The sequence below is a fragment of the Simochromis diagramma genome, unplaced genomic scaffold, assembly GCF_900408965.1.
Source record: "Simochromis diagramma unplaced genomic scaffold, fSimDia1.1 OVJJ01000466.1, whole genome shotgun sequence".
NCBI lineage: Eukaryota > Metazoa > Chordata > Actinopteri > Cichliformes > Cichlidae > Simochromis > Simochromis diagramma.
This window is the reverse complement of record NW_024387287.1, coordinates 1209957-1217915: the sequence shown is the minus strand read 5'-3', so window position 1 is coordinate 1217915 and position 7959 is coordinate 1209957.

Here is a 7959-nt window from a genome sequence, read left to right as displayed (position 1 = left end):
ATAGGTCTTTATTGTCACTGTTACAAGAACAATGAAAGGCAGTTTGGCATTGTTCCATGTGTGTGAAGTACACAATAGCGTAAGTATTTACACAGTAACACAGACAAATTTACATTTACACAAGAAAGATATGTACAAGTTATACATACATCTACACACATACATCTGTGTGTGCGTAGGGGGGGATGCTGCTGTTGCACATCGAGTGGGGTGGGGGTGCTGTTGCTACTATAATAATTACAGTTTAAAAATGTAGGAATGTTGGTTGCAATATAGTAAAAATAAAAATACTGTCTATAAATAAGGTGTAATGTCCATGAGTGTTGGCAGTGCAGTTATCCTCCAATCAGGGTGGAGGTAGGGCATGTTTGATAGCCTGTGGGTAAAAACTTCTATTGAGTCTGTTTGTCTTTGAGATGATGGACTTGTAGCATTTACCAGAGGGAAGGGGGGAAAGTGAGTGTCCAGGGTGCGAGGGGTCCTTGATGATGATGCTGGCTTTCTGCTGAAGTCTGCCAGTATAAATGTCTCTGAGGGGGGTTAGTGAGGTGCCAGTTGCCCGCTCTGCTGCCCTCACCACCCGCTGCAGTTTCCTCTTGTCCTCCGCGGCGCAGCAGTTGAATCAGAGTGTGCAGCAGTAAGTCAGGCTCTCGATGGTGGAGCGGTAGAAGTTTACTAGCAGTCTCTGGGGTAATTGGGCCGGACGCAGCTTCCTGAGAAAGTACAGCTTTTGTTGTGCTTTCCCTACCTGGTGGGAAATGTTTGTGGACGAGGTAAGGTTGCCGAGATGTGGACTCTGAGGAACTTAAAGCTTTCTAACCTTTCTAACCTCCTCCCCATCAATGTAGAGGGTAGAATATCTCAGAGTAGGTTAATTAGGTAAGTATAATTTCAGGTTTTGATTTTTTTTTTTTTTAAATTTGATTCTGCTTTTGCTCTGCTCCTGCTAAACTCCTTTAATAAAATACTCTGCAATTAAAGTGTAAACTGTTGACATTTCCTTTGTGAAGCAGTAAAGATAAAAACTTGAGTATTAATCTACATTAATATGAACAGCTCTCACTCCAGCAGTTTAAAAGTAACAGACCCTTGGGGCTTGGTCCAAGCCATTAAATTCAACCCAATCAGTTACCAGGTACACAGATCTAGAGGTCAGCTGTCCTTAACGGGTGTGGCTGGTAGGACCAGGCCTGCAAAGCTACTCAAGCTCCCAGTTTTTAATCAAAAGAGGGAGGGTAGACACCCAAAGGGCTTCGATCACCTCCCCCATTGTTTGTGAATGTTAGACAGAAAGCTTTTAAGCAAAAAAGTGCTTGTACTTAATACAAAAGTGCTTGTATTAAATGGTGTGAGTGGGTGAATGAGGCATGCTGTATAAAGCACTTTGAATGAACTGGGATATTACTTGAGTGTACTGATGCAGCTGCAATCACAGCATTGTCCTCTGTTCAGAAATGCTCTTTCCCGTTTTACATAAATGGCGTTCTCTCTTCTTGTTCGTCTGTTTTGTGACATTTGTTTAGGCTCATGTTGTTTGCTTTCCCGAATGATAGATCATGCATTTCTCCTGGCACGTAAAAGCATATGTTACTCTGTACTGGGGGTTGGGCACATTTTAACGCTGGTTTAAGGTACACATCAACTTTTAATTGTCCCCTATTACTAATGAAAATCTCACTATCAAAGAAGTCTAGCATGTCCCCGTTGGTAAACTTGATTTGTTTTTTAACCAGGTTAATGTGATCAGTGAATTGTGGCACCTCTTGAGATTTAATTTTGACCAAAAGTCTTTGCCATTGTTAAAAATCTGAATTCCTGTGGATTTTTACTATTGTTCTACTTCACTTATGCCATCTGCATTTTCTTTTCAATATATCCATATACCTGAACTGATGACTTGGTGGTGTTCCAGGCTAGGATAACAGAGCGCTCTTTTTCACTTCCTCTATATACAAATTGGTGTCAGTAGGTAAAACTGGGGAACCCATGGCACATCCATGTTTCTGCCCGTTAGTACTGGCCCTTGTATGTTAAATATATGAAATGAAGACAGTTCCAAGAGCAGACTCACTTGAATCGGTGCTGATCCTGTTGCTGATGTTGGGACTAGCCTGTAATTTCTTACAAACCTTTGGGGCTTTCAAACCCCAAAACATGCCAAAAACTGGTCCACACTAAGGATAAAGTCTTTGGTACAAATAGTGTATGCTACTAAGTGTCAGGGGGATTTATCGTCTTTCTGGGATGTTACCTGAGTCTTTGCTATTGCTGGTATCAGAGGCTGTAAATCCAAAACTATTCTACATATCTGTGTGCAGTAAAGGATAAAACAGAAATGTGTGTGGAAATTATACAATATACAATAATGGGGGGTTATAAGCCTTAAAGATGAAAATAAATTCTAACATAAGCAAATATGTATCCACTAGTTAAATTTGAAGTCTAGTATTTCTTTTTATTTCCTCCACTAACTCTAAGAAAATTTACTTTTTAAGGAACACGGTTGAGTATTTAGTAAGTGAACTAAACAACTAAAGTTTTACCATATTGGTAAAACAAAGACTATCACAACGTTTCCCAACCAGAAGCCGTGGGTGGATAAAACCATCCGCGACGCTCTGAGATCCCGCACCGCTGCCTACAACACGGGACTCATGACGGGGGACATGGACCCGTACAAAGCCGCGTCATATAACGTGCGGAGGGCGGTGAAAGAGGCGAAGCAGCGCTACGGGAGGAAACTAGGGTCACAACTCCAACAGAGTGACTCTAGGAGCCTGTGGCGGGGACTAAGGACAATAACGGACTATAAAGCACCAACAACCGGTATGACGAACGCGGCCGTGACTCTGGCAGACGAGCTGAACACTTTCTATGCTCGCTTCGAGGCTGCAGCTAAGGTCTCCAACAATGCTAGTGTTAGCGGCGCTAACGGCTGCAGACAGGAAGATACTGCCAGCACCGGAAACGTGCTCGTCATCTCCGAGCATGAAGTAAGGAGAGCCTTCAAGAGAGTGAACACCAGGAAAGCAGCAGGACCAGACGGCATCCCAGGTCGTATCCTAAGAGACTGCGCATACCAGCTAGCTCCTGTGTTCACTGAGATATTCAACATCTCTTTATCTCAGTCTGTGATCCCCACATGCTTCAAAGAGTCCATCATTGTTCCTGTCCCGAAGAAACCCCACCCTGCTTCTCTCAATGACTATCGCCCTGTAGCCCTCACCTCAGTAGTGATGAAGTGCTTTGAACGCCTGGTCAGAGACTTCATCATTTCTTCACTACCAGACACACTGGACCCACTACAGTTCGCTTACCGTCCAAATCGTTCCACAGACGATGCCATCTCTCATCTCCTCCACACATCACTCACTCACTTGGACACTAGAAGGGGGAATTATGTTAAAATGCTCTTCATAGACTACAGCTCTGCATTTAACACCATAATTCCCTCCACACTCACCACCAAGCTGGAGTATCTGGGACTCAGCTCATCTATGTGTCAGTGGATCTCCAACTTCCTAACTGGCAGACCACAGGCAGTAAGGATGGGCGGACATGTCTCAGCCTCCACCACTCTCAGCACTGGAGCCACCCAGGGGTGTGTTCTGAGCCCCCTGCTGTACTCTTTGTACACATAAGACTGTGTGGCCACTACCAGCTCCACCACCATCATCAAGTTTGCTGACGACACCGTCGTGGTGGGCCTGATCTCTGATAACAACGAGACGGCCTACCTGAAGGAGATTAGGAATCTGGAGAACTGGTGCCAGAGGAACAACCTCCTTCTAAACGTCAGTAAGACAAAGGAGCTGATAGTGGACTTCAGCACAAAGCAGGAGAGGAACTACCAGACCCCCGTCATCAACGAGTGCCCAGTGGAGAGAGTGGACAGCTTCAAATACCTCGGAGTTCACATCACGCAGGACCTGTCATGGTCCTGTCACATCAACACCGTGGTGAAAAAGGCCCGACAGCGTCTCTACCACCTCAGACGCTTGAGAGACTTCCAACTGCCCTCCAAGGTGCTCAGGAACTTTTACTCGTGCACCATAGAGAGCATCCTGGCGGGAAACATCTTAACCTGGTTCGGGAACAGCACCATGCAGGACAGACGAGCTCTACAGAGGGTTGTGCGGTCAGCTGAGTGCACCATCCGCTCCGAGCTCCCTGACCTGCACTCAATCTACAGCAGGCGGTGCTGGACCAAGGCCAGGAAGATCGTGAAGGACCTCAGCCATCCCAACAACAGACTGTTCTCTCTGTTGAGGTCAGGAAAGCGATTCCGCTCCCTGAAGACCAACACAGAGAGACTGAGGAGGAGCTTCTTCCCGCAGGCGATACGGTCTCTCAATCACACCACCACACAGTACTGACCCACACATACAGTTCTTACACACACTGGACTTTCTGGACTTTGTTTTTGCACAACACTGGTCACTATATTCTTCATTTCCGGTTAATACTTGTACAGCTGCTGTTATTGTGTATATATTTATTTATATTTAGATTTCTTCATACATTCTTATATAGTTCTATATTGTATATTGTGTATTTTGTTGTACAGTTATTTTATTTTCAACTTTAATTTATATATTTATCTTATTCTTCCCAGTTAAATTTACCCTTCATTCTAATTTGTGTTGTACAGTTATTTCATTTTTAACCTTAATTTATATTTTATTCCTTCCTAGTTAAATTTACCCTTTTTAATTTTTCATATTTATTTCCTATCTTATTCATAGCCTTTTCCTTTTTGTTTTCTTTAGGTCACGAGCAGTTGTCCAAGCATTTCACTACATATCGTACTGTGTATGACTGTGTACGTGACAAATAAAATTTGAATTTGAATTTGATTTGGTAAATAATCAGCTAAATTCCACCAACATCAAACTCTGATACAAAGTAAATTACAGTTACTTCAATGAGTAAAGCCCCAGAACACCTGCAGCAATAATCATTTCACTCACTGTCAAAGCCTCATCTCACAGTCGCATGTTAAGCTGCAGGCAGCTGCTGCAGTACTCTCCTGAGCGATAGGTGTCGCCACTCAGACAGTATCTCCACATAAGCGTCTCAGCTTCTTGCATAATACAGTGCTGCTCGCTCGTTGACTTTGTTAGTTGTTCCCGTACACGACTCAGGGGGACGATGCCTTTCAGTCTGTGGCACCGTGTCTGTGGAACCGTCACTACCACAACAACATTTAGTTGACTCTGTGGATTCTTTTAAAAGCAGCTAAAACAAAAGGCTTGCTGTTGAGAATGTTATATTGAATTAATATTTACTTAAACTTACATGCTTATTTTACTGTCTTTATTTAGTTAATTAATCATTTTTGTAGCCTTTTGTGTACAGTGCTTTATGACCACTTGTCTGTGAAAAGTGCTTAATAAATAAACTTTACTAAACCTTTTCTACACAAGCAGAAAAGACAAAACCAGAAAGCAAGACTTTGTTTTGTTGCAAAATGTTTTCCACAAACTCAAGTTTTCCAGCTGTTCCAACACCTAAGCTTCTGCACTGGAGTCTGTGTTGTATAATTGAAATGGTAACAAAAACCAACAGGATTGTACACTTGTGTTTTCATGCCAGCTGCGGTGGCCACAGCACAACGCACCATGTTACAAAAATTGAGAGGTGCATGATGACCGACGTGCCTCAAAGGCTGTGTTGCACAACGCATGATATGATGTCTAAATCAGCACAAAACATCCAGTAGACAGACATAATGCCTCCATAAGGCCTGCCTGACACCCATCAATAAAAGCTGCCATCACTTCCAATATGAAGCCTTAATATCATTTGAATGTATAACATAAAAAAGAGGGGGAACTATTTACCCATCTACCTAGATAATTTTCTAAACATATTTTTTATTGTTATGTATTTCACATTTTGAATGGGTAAAGATTTGGGCCCCAGCCTCAAGGGGCCACTGAAGTTCTTCATATTGGATACGTATTTCCTCCCCAGCATTGCTCTTTGGGTTTGACAAGTATACAACAAGCTGAAACTCAATATGAACGTTCATAGCTGAAGACTCAACTGATATTGATCCTATCGTTTCCTATCACACACACTTTTCACATTTCACTGTTCCTGCATGTCCACGATGACTCCTGGAGCTAAAATTTGTGAAATTTCCAAAACAAGTTCAGCAAACTACAAATGTACATTTTTTAAATCCAATTTTTTAACAAAAAGCATATAAAGTATAAAATACAGTGCTACACAGCTGTACTGTGTAGTACTGTGGCATCACAGCAAGAAGGTTCTCAGTGTTTTGTGTTCAGTGTTTTATTTGTTCCTGAGTAAATCAGTTTGGCTGAGATTAAAGTTACAGTTTTCACACAGCTGAATGAATGTCAGACTGAAAACGGATTAAACAGAAGTGTGAGATGGTCGAGAATTTACTCTAAAAAAAGAAACTATTTGAATGCAGGATATTTTATTGACACAGTTTAGCAGGAGCAAATCAAAAGCATAATCAAATATTCAAGCAATCAAATAATTTGAATTATACTAATCCAACCAACCTACTCGGAGCTAATGCTGACTTTGTTTTGATCTTTAAGAGGAGAGCGGAAAGCAGAAATGGGCACGCCATGGCTACGATGCGCCTATCTCTGTGTGGATATAATCCAACAGGAGAGGAGCCCAGTTCTTGTTTCCAATCAGAAACAATGGAGAGAGAGAGGGAAAAAGTCAAAAATCCTAAATTCAATTAGTGGGCATTGGTTGCTCCTGTAGTGTCACTACTACAGAATAATTCCTAATCCCCCCCCCCCCCCCCCCCCCTCTCTCCTGTCTGGATTGATTTACAATCACCTCATATCCAGTCACACCTCATCATCATTTCAGTTTCACCATTTATGATTTAAAACAAAGTGTAAATTTGAAATTTTAAAATCTTCACATTTTCTTCTTTTCTATGCTGTACTTTAACATGACTTGTCAATAATTCAATCACATATGAACACTTAGTCATGCATGAATATATGTTACTTCATGTTTCATTCAGTTTATTCACTTCTCAGCATAATCCCTTTTAATTCAAATGCAGATGAATACTTTTTCTTACTTTTTTCTTCAAAACGCTGACAAACTGTCTTTGTCAATTACAATATAGTCAATACGATTTTTTAAATTAAACCATGCATTTCAAAGTCAGACATTCTTAGCTCCTTAGTGTCGCCACCAATCACACACAGCCTCCAAGGCCATCTCCACAGACTGTCAGTGAGAGGCCTGTCTTAAAATCATTACTATAGTTTCTTATTCATTATACTGTTTAACTTTCTACCTGATTATATTCCAGTATTAAGCAATTATATGTGATTAACTATCAGCAAGATCACATTAGTAGTAGTAATTATGATTCTATGTTCAACAATTACAAGACATATTAGCATTACTTTTGTTCAAAATCAGATATAATGATGAGTTGGTGACACATTTGGGATCTTTTCCACATTCCTACAGTCACACACAGACACTAATCTGTGAAGCTGGATCATGTCCACACACACAAAATCCAGAGAATAATTTTCATTACTCAAACTGCACTCATTCAACATATGAATCATAATTATATTCTTTATCTTTCATTAAGAATAAAGATGATTTACTATTAGCAAAAGCACATATTATGGCACTCAACATCATTTTAATCATTAAAGGCTGGGTGTTTACCCTCTCTCAGGTGATGGGAGGTAAGTCGGGGGACTTCAGTCTTTCTCTTTCCCACCAGTTGACTGTGGGTTCTCTTCAGGTACTCTGGCTTTCTCCCAGTGATATGCAGTTAGTAAGGTTAAGTTAACTAAATTGGCCATAGGTGTGAATGGGAGTGTAAATGGTTGACCATCTCTGTATGTTAGCCATATGACAGAATGGCCACCTGTCCAGTGTATAGCCTGCCTCTCACCCAATGGCAGCTAGGATGGGCTCCAGCACCCT